This window comes from Martes martes (assembly GCF_963455335.1).
Source record: "Martes martes genome assembly, chromosome: 7".
In the NCBI taxonomy this organism is placed as follows: domain Eukaryota; kingdom Metazoa; phylum Chordata; class Mammalia; order Carnivora; family Mustelidae; genus Martes; species Martes martes.
Genome location: NC_137894.1, coordinates 61,833,845 through 61,849,596, shown reverse-complemented (window position 1 = coordinate 61,849,596; position 15,752 = coordinate 61,833,845). Strand labels below are relative to the sequence as shown.

Genomic DNA, 15,752 nt, shown 5'->3' with positions numbered 1-15,752 from the left:
TTATTAAGTTTAAAAAAAAAAAAAGCATTAGACACAGAAGTAAGTTTAAAAGACCTGAGTTTTAGTACTGTCAATCATTAGTTTTATAGCCTTGGAAAGTTGTTAAACCTCTTTGAGATTTTCTTCTGTAAAGTGGTGGATGGGAGCGGTTTAATCTTAAGGATTCCTCTTCACCAAAGAACTTGACATAATCAACGCCTAATACAAATTTATCCCACACAAACTCATTGCTCTGCTTTCCTCATTTTTCCTTGGAAGTCTTCGAGGGACTCCTGCCTTCTCTTGCTTAGATTCCCATGCCGGTGCTCGCAGGGGATGCTCATTGAACCCTTCGCTGATGGTGTTTGAAAAGGGGAAGGTAATCTCATTCTTCATGGGTTGCAAAAACTGTAAGAATACTTCGGGCTCCAGGCTGGTATTCTTTTCTGGAGGTCTCCGTCTCCTTTCCTCCTTATACCTTTAGGCCTATCCCTAGTGCCTGCTGGTGGTTAGCTTCACGTTAGGCGGTTCTGGGGACAGCGCCAATTTGTCAGATCCTGGCAGCTCCGGTTCTGAGGAGGAGGCATGGTAGGGCCTCACGATTTGGGGCCCTTCTTCGTGACCATCTCAGGGTGTAAATTCGTTCTGTGACAACGTATCTCCGATTTTCTTCCCAAAAGCCCAGTCCTGGGGTCACAATCATGCCCCTATAAGCAAGTTAATTACTGAGCTAGGAGGACACCACTGTGCGCCAACCACTAGTCTCAGAAGCTCTACTTCTCTACTCTGGACCGGCGGGCAGTTGCGGCTGCGGCTGGAACTACAAGGCCCAGAATTCCTGCGCACATGCGCGCTGCCATTGTGATGCTCCTTTCCCGGTAACTCGCTCTCTCAGGCAAACCTGAAGATAGCGGCAATTCTCCGGTGGGGGGCGGAGACGCTCCCTGCCTGACTCTCCGCCCACTTCCTGATAGGCAATGGGATCAGCCAACCGACGTGGCGGGCCCGGGACGCGCTCTCCAATCAGTACCTGTGGCGGAGAGGTGGGCGTGCGTACTGGCAGGGCAGGTGGGCTAGGCTGTGTCGGGTTGCGAAGGGGGAGAATAACGTCGGGTCGGGTCAGCGGGCGCTGCAGTAGTCGCCGCAGCGGCGATGGGAGCGGTGGGGACGAGGCGGCGGCGGCGGCGGCAGGAGGAGGAGCAGGGGCTGGCACAAGAGCAGCGGCTGGGGGCGGCCAGCAGCAGCATTAACAGCAGCCGCCGCCGCCGCCAGTAAACGCGGACGGTACCCGAGGGGACTACCAAGCCGGCCGGCCCTCGGAGCCGCGCTCGGGTCCCGCCGCAATCGGCGGCGGGGGATGGGCAGGCGGCGGCTGTCCCGCTTGCTGAGGGTTGATCCCTGCGGGTCCTGGCCCTGAGCTGTATCCGAGCCCTCCGCCCGAAATCCCTGCGTCCGCCACGGCCCAGGTAGGACACACCCCCCGGAACCCCCAGGGCGCCGCTGGGGTGCCCCGGGCCCCGCCCTCTCCCAGTCCTGACCCCCTCCTTCGGCCGCACCCCTCGCGGAGTGACCGACCCTGGTGCGGAGGGGAAGGGTACGAGAGACGACTCAGTCGCTGCCCACGCCCTGGGCTTGTGCCAGATGTAGTCACTCCACCTCGGAGACCTTCTGCTTCTGCCCCTTTCCCCGAAGGCTTGTGCCCCGTTTCCTGAGAAGCTTTTGGTGTCTTCACTGAACTTGGAGGGTCACGAAGCTTCCACTGTTTCTCTCTCTGTGGGTGACCCACATATTACTTGTATTCGTGCTGCTTCTGGTACCAGGACTGAACACAGCATTCTCAGGATATACGGAGCGCTTCTTTCGCACCCCGCCTCCCCAAATATAATAGAAGGGGTAATGGGACTATGCAGTGTTCGCTGTGTAGTAACCACATGAAGGCCATGACTTTTTGGTACTTAGGATGCAAAGTAATGACCTGAGGGATTTGCCCGTCATTTGCCTTGACTAAGACGCTGTTGACTCTCGGGGATGCTGTGGGAGGGACAAAAGACTCCACACATATGTAATGTCAAATCAGGGAAGTAAGTAATCCATTGGGATGCCAGGATACTTTATCGCACAGTGAAGTTAATTTTGTTTCAGCGTGACAGCGTTAGAGGTAAAAATGACATTGAGTTGTACTTTGCTTTGAATTAAAGTTGATAGGTGGCAGCAATCCCGGTATTAACTCTTCTCATCCTTAGCTGTAGAAATTGTTCTTTCTTTGAACATTAAAGAGGGCAGTTTTCTTATAAGCTGTGTATTATGTAGAGGTGTTCTGGTATTCAGTAGAAACTGAGATTTTGAATGCGTGTGTGAGGATCACGTTATTATGAATGGGCGCATGTACACACACAGGGAGGATCCACTCAGTGTGTTTTGTTACAGTGTTTGGTTCTGAGCCATTAGTAACAGTTGCATTGGTTTCTAAACACTGATTTGCCAGAATAGACCATAAAGATGTGTTTGCTGTTTTCTTTTGCCTAAATGGAATAGAGTAATATTCTATTTCGGGGAAAGGGGAGATAGGAGATTGATTGTAAAGTATTTAGGGAGCTGGACGCCATGTATTTCTTACAAAGAAGTAGTAATAATGATAAATACTAGTATTAGGAGTAATCTTGAAAAATTAACATTAACTCTATTAATATTAATTCCAGGGACTTCCATGGCATATTGTAATTTATTCAAATTGAAAAGATACCATAAGGAATCTAATTTAAAAGCTTATGTTTTCCTGTATGATACATTTTTTATCAAGGCACTGTAGGGGATTTTTGAGGCATGCTTATGAAGGGAAGTTTCTCTAGCACTTTTCCTTTATGATAGGATGTTAAGAAATGTTTTTTTTCCTTTTTCAGTGTTAGACACATAAAGTCCCTAGCTTATTTAACTTAATTTCTAGTAGTAAATTGAAACAAATTTGATCTTCAGTAGGGGGCTAAGAATAATATATCTCGCTCATTATCTTGTACTATGGCTAATGCATAATTTAGTGCATACTCTATTGTATTGCATATGACTTCAGATTTTGTGTCTTTTTTGACTTTAAAAAATACTGATTATAAGCGCGCCTGGGTAGCTCAGTCGTTAAGCATGCTGAACCTGCGGCTCAGGTCATGAAGATTGAGCCCCATTGGGCTCCCTGCTCAGTGGGGAACCTGCTTCTCCCTCTACCACTCCCCCTGCTTTTGTTCCCTCTCTTGCTGTGTCTCTCTCTGTCATATAAATAAATAAAATTAAAAAAATATATATATTGATTATTTTAATGCCTCAGGAAATCTTCATAAGATTAGGCTCATTTGCTTTAGCAAATTGAACTCAATTATATAGGACTTCAGATATCTTTAAATGTAGTGTTATAAGTAAAGCTTGTGTAATTTAGACAATTTTGAAGGTATTTTACATAAAAAATGCACTAAAATGTGAGAATTAGTGATAGATTGTTGGTTTTTCAATGTAAACAAATGTAATGGAGCTTACTTCACCATGATCATGAAATTTAACTTTGGCAGGGGCAGTCAATTCTTTGTTTTATAGCTTTAAAAAGTTATATATAGAGATGACAGCTTGACTGCCACTCCTGAGAGGCTTTGACCTAGAACCACTAAGACACTCTTAGATTCCTAATCCTTAGAAACTCTGTGAGTTACTGAATGTTTTTTGCCTTAAAAAAAAAAGGCTGTATATAAGGGAAAATGTATAACGACCATTATTGAACTGGTGTGGGCTGAGTTGATTCACAAAATAAAACAACCTTTGAGAATTTACGGAGAATGTAGCTTACTTCTTCACTTAAAAAAAACAAAACAAACAACTCCTATAAAAAAAAATTCTTTAGGGGCACCTGGGTGACTCAGTCGGTTATGCTTCCCACTTGATTTCAGCTTAGGTCATGATACTCAGGGTTGTGAGATCCAGCCCTGTGTCAGGCTCCACACTGAGCATGGAGACTGCCTAATATTCTCTTTCTCTCGCTCCCTCTGGCCCTCTCCCACTTGTACTCTGTCTCCAAATAAATAAATAATTAAATAAATTTATAGATATGTGGCCAACAGCTTTAGAATTTGAGCATATGAGGTGCCTGACTGGCTCATTCGGAAAAACCTGCGACTCTTGGTCTCAGGGTCATGAGGTAGAGCCCCACGTTCGGTGTAGAGGTTACTTAAGTAAAACTTAAAGTAAATAAATCCTTTTAAAAAAGCAATTTGAGCATATGTTTCTCAAACATATTCTACTCCTGTATTCTTTTTTTTCCCTCTTTTTTGAGGTTTGAGAAATACTCAAAATATAGCTGGAGGTTTGTCAGTTTATTTGATTAGCAGTATTGCCGGACATCTTCAGTATTTATAAATTTTTTTTTAAATTTTTTTTAAGATTTTATTTATTTATTTGAGAGAGAATGAGTGAGAGAGAGCATGAGAGAGGAGAAGGTCAGAGAGAGAAGCAGACTCCCCAAGGAGCTGGGAGCCCGATGCGGGACTCGATCCTGAAAGTCCGGGTTCATGACCTGAGCCGAAGGCAGTCGTTCAACCAACTGAGCCACCCAGGCGCCCAGTATTTATAAATTTTTGAAACTAACCTTTTTTGTTATCCAGTATATTGTAAATAATAGTGATGCAAGTGGTAGACACCCCCCTCCCCAGGCTTTAGTGGATAGAATCCTTGTGTTGAGAGTGCTTTTATAGCTTTTATTCTCTAAGTACTCAGTGCTTTCAGATTAAATGTCAGACTTCCATGTTTGATACAAGAGCCTTTAAGTCTATACGAAAAAGTTGAAGTTTTTAGAGCTGAAGTTTCAGCATACGTACAACATGTGCAGTATAACCACTCAAAAGTTTCTATCTTCCAGGGCACCTAGGTGGCTCACTTAAGGTTAAGTGTCAGCCTTTGGCTCGGGTCGTGATCCCAGGGTCCTGGAATCGAGCCCTTCATTGGCTCTCTGCTCAGTTGAAGAGTCGGCTTTTCCCTCTTCCTTTGTGCTTTCTCCCACGCTTGCACTATCTCAAGTAAATAAATAAAATCTTAAAAAAATAATATAAAATAATGTATGTTAAAAAAATAGCAAATGCAAATCTTGAAAAAAAAGTTTCTATCTTCCTTAACATCTGGTGAGCTTTGATTGCAGATTTAAAATACAGATTGAGGGGCACCTGACTGGCTCAGCTGGTAGAGCATGTGACTCTTGAACTCAAAGTTGTGAGTTTGAGCCCCTCGCTGGGTGTAGACATTACTTTAAAAAAATAAAAGTCTTCAAAATACAGATTGAAATTAAATTATTTATGTAATGTGAATGTCAGTTGTGCCAGACCATTTCATCTTTTAAGCAGGTGATTTTTAAGCAGATTTCTTGATCTATATTTATGTTATATGACTATGGTAGACATAATTATTCTTCTCTTTGTGATTATTATTTTATATGTTCTTGATTCTTTTTTTTTTTTAAGATTTATTTATTTATTTATTTGACAGACAGAGATCACAGGTACGCAGAGAGGCAGGCAGAGAGAGAGGGGGAAGCAGGCTCCCTGCTGAGCAGAGAACCCAATGTGGGATTCGATCCCAGGACCCTGAGATCATGACCTGAGCCGAAGGCAGAGGCTTAACCCTCTGAGCCACCCAGGCCCAATAAATGATTTTAAAACAAATGAATATAAACTGTTAATATGCATCAAGATGAGATTTTAATGTATTCTCATTTCTACTGTAACATATCATAGGACTTAGATTACTTAATCTCTTTTCACTTCAGTTTTGCTATTTTTAATAAGAGAAATTAATATACTTAAAATATAATTACAATGGAGATCATTACAGAGAAGTTTCCTGTATTGATGTTTTTTCCTTGTCTTAGTGGGAAGATCGTAGATATAATGCTTTGTTTGGTTGATATGGTTACAGAAGATTTTACCCAAGGAATGGTTTTATTTAATATTTTCATTATAATCTGGACATGTAAGTTAACACTGTACTTTCTGTAGTTGTTAGTGTGGTAGTCAGGGAGAAGAGAACTAGATTGTTGTTTTCACTTTTATCCTGTTGTCAGTATTTGTAACCATACTGACTTGTATAGTTTCTTACCTTCTTGAATATATTTATTGAACCCAGAGAGCTTCCATGCTCCTGTAAGTGTAATTTACCTCCTGTAAAAGTTTAGAAGGAACATTTGAATGAAGTATAAGTGGTGACTGAATGTTCCTTTCCTTTTGCTGTCAGCAAGTAGGGTTATGCACAAATCTTCATCACTTTTTTTTTTTTAAAGATTTTATTTTTTTATTTGGCAGAGATCACAAGTAGACAGAGAGGCAGGCAGAGAGAGAAAGGAGGAAGCAGGCTCCCTGCTGAGCAGAAAGCCCGATGTGGGGCTCGATCCCAGGACCCTGGGATCGTGACCTGAGCCAAAGGCAGAGGCTTTAACCCACTGAGCCACCCAGGTGCCCCTTCATCACTTTTTAATAACCCTTTTGAGAGAGTCTTGCTAAAACCTGTGGGGTAAAACAAAAACAAAATCACATGGGGTTTATCCTGTTCTTGACTCTTATTTCTGTTGTTGATGTTGATATTGTTAGATGTCTTGAAAAACTTACCTGTTGTGTAGTCTCTGATAATTTTTGTCTGTAACTCAGCTTGTTTAAAAACAGAATTGAGTTTTTTATTATGTGAAAAATAATATTATTTTGAGTTTTGAGATTCATGAGATAGCCACTCTGTACCTAACTATAATCTATAATTGGAATACAGAATATGTATTCCAAATACTATTTACGTAATAGAGCATGATTACTTTGAAAGCATTTAATCTTTCACTTTAATAGGGGGTGTTTGGTATATTTATAGTTTTCATCAGATTTGAAAAAATTTAAGACATTTTCTCTTTAGATTTTTTCCCCCCAAACATGGAATTTTTCTGGGCCCAATAGGTGTATCTAGAAATTAAAATATATACTAAAAGTGGAGAGAAACTTTATATAACACAGTATGGTTACAGTAACTGACAACAAAGTAAAAGTGTAAACAATCTGTTCTTTCCTTCTGGGGCTCCAGTTACATGTATGTTAGGCTTTTTGATTTTAGCACATGGCTAACTGATACTATGTTGGTTTGGTTTCTTTTTCTCTGTATGTTTAATTTTGGGTAGTTTTTTTTATCTTGAAGTTCACTAATTCCTTCTTCTGTGGTAGCTAATCTGGTGTTAACCCTATACAGTGTTGGTTTTTTTGTTTTTTAATCTCAGATATATACTTTTCATGTCTAGAATTCCTTGTCTACCGGTTCTGTCATCTGTATCTTTTCTGGGTCTGCTTTTACTTTTTTTTTTCTCTTTTCTTTTCCTCCTTTGCCCTTTCCGTTCCTTTCCTTTTCTTCCTTCCTTCCCTTCTGCTCCCCTCCCCTCCCTCTCCTCCCTCCTTCCTTCCCTCCTTTCTTTGGCTATTTCTCCCTCCCTCCCTTTCTTTCTTTTTTTCTTTCTCTCTCTCTCTTTTTCTTTCTCCCTTTCTTCTTTCTCTGCTTCCTTCCGTCCCTCGTCCCTCCCTCTTTCCTTCCTTTTTCTTAAAGTATAATTGATACACAATGTTACATTAGTTTCCGGTGTATACAACATAGGGCTAAGAAAACCTAGAGTTGTACTATGCTCACCACAAATGTCGCTCCCATCTATTACCATACAGTGCTATTACAATACCATTGACTATATTGCCCATGCTTAACCTTTCATCTCCATGAATGATTAATTCCATTACTAGAATCCTATACCTCTCACTCCCTTCATCCATTTTGCCCATCCCACCACTGCCCTCCCCTGTGGCAACCAGCAGCTTGTTCTTTGTTTTTGTGGATCTGATTTTTTAAAATTTGTTTTTTTTTTAATTTTTTTAGATTCCATGTATAAGTGAAATCATATGGTATTAGTCTTTCTCTGTCTGACTTATTTCACTTAGCATAATACCCTCAAGGTCTATCCATGTTGTCACTGTTGGCAAGATCTCATTCTTTTGTGGCTGAGTAATATTCCACATTCCATATTATTCCGTCTGTATAAGTTCTTCTTTATTCATTCATCTCTTGTTGGACACTTAGTTTGCTTCCATATCTTGGCTATTGTAGGTAATGCTTCAGTAAACACGGGGTGCATATATCTTTTTGAATTAATGTTTTCATTTTCTTTGGGTAAATACCTACTAGTGGAATTATTGGATCATATGGTATTTCTAGTTTTAGTTTTTTGAGAACTGTCCATACTGTTTTCCACAGTGGTTGTACCAATTTGCATTACACCATTAGTGTTAGAGGATTCCTTTTTCTCCACATCCTTGCTAACACTTGTTATTTCTTATCTTTTTGATGCTAGCCATTCTGACGAGTATAAGGTGATACCTCATTGTGGTTTTAATTTACATTTCCCTAATAATTAGTGATTTTGAATGTCTTCTCAGGTGTCTGTTGGCCATCTGTATGTCTTCTCTGGAAAAATGTCTATTTAGGACCTCTGTCCATTTTTAAATTGAATTATTTGGTTTTTTTGCCATTGAGTTTTGTAAGTTCTTTATATACTTCGGATATTAACTCCTTATCAGATACATCATTTGCAAATATCTTCTCCCATTCAGTTGGTTGCCTTTTTGTTTTGTTGATGGTCTCCTTCATTGTGCAAAAGCTTTTTATTTTGGTGTAGTCTCAATAGTTTATTTTTTATTTCCTGTTCCCTTCCTGCAGAGACCTATCTAGAAAAATGTTGCTAAGGCCAGTGTCAGAGAGATTACTGCCTGTGTTTTCTTCTAGGAGTTTTATGGTTTCAGGTCTCACAGTTAGGTCTTTAATCCATTTTGAGTTCATTTTTATGTATGGTGTAAGAAAGTGGTCCAGTTTCATTCTTTTGCATGTAGCTGTCTAGTTTTCCCAGCACCGTGTACTGAAGAGACCATTTTTTTTTCCCATTGTATAATCTTGCTCATTTTGTTTTAGATTAATTGACCATAAGTGAGCGGTTTTATTTCTGGGTTCTCTATTTTGTTTCTTTGATCTATGTGTCTGTTTTTGTGCCAATACCATACTGTTTTGATTATTATAGCTTTGTAGTAGCTCTTTAAATCTGGGTTTGTGATACCTCCATCTTTGTTTTTCTTTCTCAAGAATGCTTTGACTTGTGTCTGTTTTTATTGACTGATATTTCTCCTTATTTGCATCCCCAGTAATTTGTTTGAGTGCTAGGCATTATGATTTTACATTATTATGTGCTAGGATTTTTTTTATTCCTTTAAATATTTTCAGGGTTTATTTTGGAATACAGTTAAGTTACTTGAGAATACTCTGATACATTCAATGCCCTGGATGTTTTTGAAGGTCTTTTTCACTCTGGTGAGTATGCACACTATTTGCAGCTTTATTTGAGTATCAGAGATTGTTCTGCCTACCCCTCTCCAGTGATTTGAACCTGGCTTTGATCACTTCACTTCCTTACACACATACACTTATAAACTCAGCCAGAGTCTCAAGGGGAATCAGCCTTTTAAGATATCCACAGCTCATTCTTTGTGCTGATCTCTCCTCTCCTCTTGTCCTGTTTTGACCTTCCTAGAACTCTGAATTTTGTCTCTTCAACTCAGTGAGACTGCTGGGCTCTGTTTGGGTTCCCCATTCCTGTGCTGCAGCCTGGAAATTCCCTTCCAAGTGGTGAGTTGGGGGCAGTTGTAAGGTTTGCCTTATTTATTTCTCTTTTCTCATGAATCCCTGTTCTGTAGTTCCTATTTTCTGTAGTGTCTAAAATCCATTGTCCTTTTTGCTAGTTGTTGAAAGTAGGAGGGTAAGTCTGATCTCTATTACTTTATTGTACCAGGAACTGCAGTAGTCTGGTGAGAAAATTTAAATCTCGAACAAAGAGGAGTCATATTTCACAGCTATGCTGTCATTAGAAATCTATGTATTATCTTTATGCCCAAATAAAGTTTCAAAAATATCTTCTATACTCTTTAGACACGTCATGAGTTCTTCTGATGATTAATGCTAGTATTCTTTCCATTGGGATTAAAATTGTAGGTGAACATAATTTTCCTGGGGCACCTGGGTGGCCCGGTTGGTTTACCACCTGTCTCTTGATTTTGGCTCAGTCATGATTTCAGTCATCTGCTAGATGGTCCCGGGATCAAGCTTAGTGGGAGGTCTGCTTGTCTCCTTTGCCCTCTGCCCCTCCCCCTGCTCATGGGCACTCACACGTGTGTGGGCTCTCTCTCTCAAATAAATAAATAAATCTTTAAAATAATTTTCCTGTTTTCTGTTAGAACAGAATCTAACATAAACTATATATGACACTACTTATGAAAACCACACTTATTTATTTTGTGAATTGTCTAGCTCCCCTGCCAAATAGGAGAATTTTATTATTTCAGCATATCTAGATAATAGTAGTTCTAACTGGTCTTCCTTTCCTCTTGCTTTGTATCCTCCCCCAGCTCTGAAGTCCTTCAGTGGCTTTCCTTTGCCTACTGAAATAGAATGAGTTCATTTTTCTTCCTAGCCTGATTTTTACAGTCTGAACTTAACCTTTCACACCTATGTATTTTTTCTCTATGATTAGAAATATTTTAGATTAATCTTAGTCAATTTAGACTAATGCACGCATTCATTTTCCCCATGCACTTGTATGTTGTGTTCATTTCCTCTTCTGTGTCTTTGCTTAGCTCCTCAGTTAGCTTTTGCCTTCAAACAAACCACCCCAAAGTCCAGAGGCTAAAACAAGAGTTTGTTAGTTAACTGTTCTTTGGATTGGTGGTTTGGACCCAGCTGAATGGTTCTTTTGTTGTTGTTGTCTGGGCTTGCTCACATGAGGCAGTCAGCTATCTTTGTTTTTTTTTTTTTCACAGTCTAGGTTCCAAAACCAGCAAAAGAGGGCAAGTTCAGTGCTTAAGTACTTTTCAAGTGTCTGGTCATATTTGCTAATATCCCATTGGTCAAAACAAGTCACAGGGCCAAGCCCGGTTTCTAGGATGGAGAAGGAAACTCTGCCTCTTGATGGGAGATGAAGCAAGGTCACAATGTAAAGAGCTGTGTATGCAGGAATGGGAGGAATTTGTGGCTATTTTGCAATCTACCGGACCATTGTAAATCCTATCCACCTCCTCTAAGAAACTTGATTGTACTAGCCCAGGTAAACTTCCTGCAGTTCTGATGTGTCATATGTACTTGGCCCTTATAATTTGATGTTTATTAACTTTTTATATTTTTTGCCTTTTAAGTCCAGAAAATTAATGTCAGTTTCTGTTTTCGTATTATGTATTCTATTTCAAAGAATAATTTGGAAATAATTGTTTACATTTTCTTTCCTTGATCGTAAACTCATAGAGGGCGAAACCTCCATTATATATACTTCTTTCTACTCTTCTGTGTATTAGTAGCAATTTATTGAATGACTATATGTTATATTTTCAAATCAACTCTCAGTTATTTGCTGGAGGATGACTTAATTTCAGTCAGCTGTATAGGAGGTGAAAGAAGTTTCATTCATTCTTCTAGTAATTAAACATTTATTAGAAAGATTGTTCTGTGGTTGGTATTATACTAGGTACTAAGTACAAAAATGAGAAGAATTCTGCTTTTGACCTCAAGAAATTTATAGTCTACTAGGAAGACATTGTAAATTATATATATGTTTCTAGGCTTGTTTCTTTATTGTGAACCTAGAATTCTGCCCTATGCCTAACTCATAGGTTAACTGGCTTTTCACCATTGTGTAGATGGAACAGTCTCTTGCTGAGCTGTCACACTGCTAGATAGTTGTTGCCTGAACTATTCTGTTTCTGGTTATCCTTGCCTCTGGTTCATATGATGGTTATCTGTTAGTGTTCTTATTATAAGACATATCAGTCACAGACTACATAAAACTTAATTGTGCAGTTTAACAAATAATTGTAAATAGTTAAGAAATAGAACATTACCCACATCTCAGAAACCCCTTCCTTATCTCATCCCCCTTTACCCCAAAGGAAGCTATTCTTGTGATTTCTGTGAAAAATCATGTCCTTGGTTTTCTTTATAGACTTACTATAAAGTAAGTGTTTGCATCCCTATTTAATTTAATTTGGTTTTACTTATTTTTGGAATTCATATAAAAGGATTTATATTGTATGTATATGTCTGTCTTGCTTGATTTTTTTTCAATGTTGAGTGTGAGATTTGTTCTTATAGTTCAGTGTTGAAGTAGTTTCTTCATTTTCATTTTAATAGTTTTTGTATTAGGTAGAAAATAGTCCCTCAAAGATATTCATGCTCTAATCCCTGTAGACTGCGAATGTGTTATCTTATATGGTGAAAGGGCCTTCATGGATGTATTAAAGTTAAGGCTTTTGAGGTGGGAAGATTATCCCTGATTATTCAGGTTGGTTCACTGTAGTCACAAGGGACCTTGTAAGAGGGAGGCATAAATAAAGACCGGTGATGATGGAAGCAAAGGTCAGAGAGAGAGATTTGAAGATGCTACACTACTAGCTCAGAACATGGAGGATGGGTCCATGAGCCAAAGCATCCAGGAAGCTTATAAAACTGGAAAAGGGATTCTACAGCATAGACTCCAGAAGAATCATAGCCTTGCTGACACCTTGATTTTATCCCCATCAGAAGCCTAGACTTTGGATCTCTAGAACTGTAAGATTTTAAATTTGTGTTGTTTTGCCACTAATTTTGTGGTAATTTGTTACAATAGTAGTAGGAAACGAATACTTTTTTTTTTTTTTAAACCTCTGTGAATATACTACACTTTTTTCATTCTTTTCTTGCTGAACATTTGGGTTGTTTTTAGCTTTGGTGTTTATGGATGGTATGGCTATGCACATATTTTTGTATGTTTCCTGGTACACATGAGAGAAGAGTGTTTTTAGGATATGTACCTGGCAAAAGAGTTGTTGGGTTGTGGGGTAAGCATATTTTCAGCTTTATAATATAGAACTATTTTCCAGAGTACATTCCTACCAGCAGTGTATGAGTCTTTAAATTTTTATTTTTAAATAATTTCTCCTTTGATAGTCGCTATGATAATGCTTCCTTCCTTCATGTGGGCGGGTTCTCAAAATTTGCTTCAAGTCAAGACACATTTAGGAACTAATTTATACTGTTTCCAATCTAGAAATAGTAGGTGTCATTGGTTTCTTTTTATTCCCTTTTTGATCAACTAATTTTTCTATTAACTTTTAAAGCAAAACTGTAACAATGCAAATGCTGTAATTTAATTTGTAATCGCAGTTGTAGAGTAGTCATTTTCTCTTGCTGATAAATTTTTGTTTAGATTTTGATAAGTAGTAGTTGTATAATAGGTTTAAATTCAAGGCCTCCATGCAAACATAATTTCTTTTCATCAGCATGCAAGCAGTATAGGGTCTGTTTTAGACAGTAGTATGTCTGTGGATATGACAATTTCTCTTTCTTTTGGCTAAGAAGCATACAGTATGATTTACTGGGTAATGACTGCCATTTATTGAGCATACTTATTGTCCCAGTCAGATAAATAAACACTTTACATATATCAAATATTATCACTTTTAATCCTTAGATAGACACCGTTGTTATCTTTTTCTTATAGATGAGGAAATTGAGGCCCAGAAAAGTTAAGTAATGGGCCTTAGATTACATAGCCAGGATCTGAATCTAGGTAGTCTGGTCTTAATGTCTATTTTGTGAGAAATCCCTGGGGTTAGAAGGCAATAAACACAGCAGTATTATGTTATTTTCTCTTATAGGGAGTTCTCTTTTTTAGGTGTGGTTTGGTTTGGCTTATGCTTATGGAATTCTTACACAATTTTTTATCCATTTGCCATTGTGCCTCTTAACATTCTTATTTTCAAAGATTTTATTTATTTATGTATTTATTTGACAGAGAGAGAGAGAGAGAGAGAGATATCACAAGTAGGCAGAGAGGCAGGCAGAGAGAGGGGGAAACAGGCTCCCCGCTGAGCAGAGAGCCCAATGCGGGGCTTGCGGGGCTTGATCCCAGGACCCTGAGATCATGACCAGAGCCGAAGGCAGAGGCTTAAACCACTGAGCCACCCAGGTGCCCCAAATATCATTCTTATTTTCATTTTCCTTTTTTCCCTCCTTTTCCTCTCATCTTTATTACATTTGTGTATGTGAATCTATATGACTTTTAAATTATAGCTTTAAATTGATGAGCTTTTCAGCTCATCAATTAACTTTACCAACTATCTATTGATTAACTGCAAAGTTAATCTTTTTTTTGATTATGGCAGAGGATATGTGATTATGATAATGGTCTTCATCGTCAAGGGGTTTATAGTCTTGGGGATTGTCAGTGTTATTTGTTGGCTACTTGCTTCTCAATCTTTTTCTATCTAGTAAATGTTTCAGTGTTTACCACATGTTATTTGGCAAGTTGAATCTCCATTTACTATGTTTTGTCCATATTTTCATCATCTTTGGGTCTGTTTTGACAACACCTCCACATTTAGCATCATTGTCTGAATTTATCAGTATGCTATTTACTCTGTATTTTAGGTCAATAAGGATATTGTCAAGGAGGAATTTATTTAATTTTTTTCTTGCAGTATCTAGTTTTCTTGTATCAAGATTATTTTTAACTTACTAGCATTACTGAAAAAATGAATTCCAATTATTTAACAGCATTGATACTGCAGCCAAATTACATTAATTTTTTTAAGATATAATTAGTGATGTAGAATCAAAAAGAACCTGTGGTTCATGCACAACTTTGAGAAACTATTATCCCATGCCATTGAAGTCTGGTGTATAGGTTATGTATTGCAGCATAAAAATTACCCAAAATTTAGTGTTTTAGAACAACAGCATTTATTATCTCACAGTGTATGTAAGTCAGGATTTTGGTTTGTGACTCAGCTAGGTACTCTGTTTTAGGGTCAATCACAGACTGCAGTCAAGGTAGACTGTAATTGTCACATGGTTTAGCTGGGGAAGGATCTGTTTACAAGCTGAGTCTGATGGTATGATTCAGTTCATTGTGAGTGGCTGGACTAAGGACCTCAGTTCTCTGCTAGCTGTTGGTACCTGTTATAAATGGAATTATATAATTCTGCTAGCAGAATTATAATCCTTGCCATGTGAGCCTTTCCTGGGGGCAACATGGCAGCTTGTTTCATCAGAGTAAGCAAGTGGGAAGAGCCAAAGAGAGAGAATGTCAGCAAGATAGGCATTGCAGTCTTTTATAATACATCTGGGAAGTGACTTCCCATCATGTTTGCTGTATTTATTCTGTTCATTAGAGGCAAGCAGCTAGATTCACCTACACTCGGGGTGGGGGTGATAGAAAGCATCAGATGGGGGATCATTGAGAGCCATTTTAGAAGCAGTGTAGTATACCTTGGTGGCTTATGGGATTCTGGGCTTTTACCCTAGGGTTCACTTCCCAGTTGGAACAGGTGTATTCTTAGATTTGCTTCAGTGTTCTGTGAAGGACTCCATTATAGGATACTACTTTGTTCCTGGCAATTTAGAATGAGACAGTGAAAATTATTTGGCTTTTGTAGTTGTATCTGAAGGGTACCTGGTAGTCATTAAAAAATTTTTATTGTGGTAAAATGCGTATAAGATTTACCATTTTAACCATTTTTAAGTGGACTGTTCAGTGGCATTAAGAACATTAACATTGGGGCGCCTGGGTGGCTCAGTGGGTTAAGCCTCTGCCTTCAGTTCAGGTCATGGTCTCGGGGTCCCGGGATCGAGCCCCGCATCGGGCTCTCTGCTCAGCGGGGAGCCTGCTT

General features: G+C 39.0%; 1 protein-coding gene across 1 annotated transcript in view; it reads left to right on the top strand.

The window, feature by feature from the left end:
* Positions 1 to 1,037: 1,037 nt before the first annotated feature.
* TTBK2 (tau tubulin kinase 2) overlaps positions 1,038 to 15,752 on the top strand; it is a gene marked incomplete at its 3' end in the record, with an annotated part of 156,831 nt that continues 142,116 nt past the window's right edge. Inside the window, exon 1 of the mRNA XM_080809583.1 lies at positions 1,038 to 1,445. The remainder of the gene's footprint in view (positions 1,446 to 15,752) is intronic.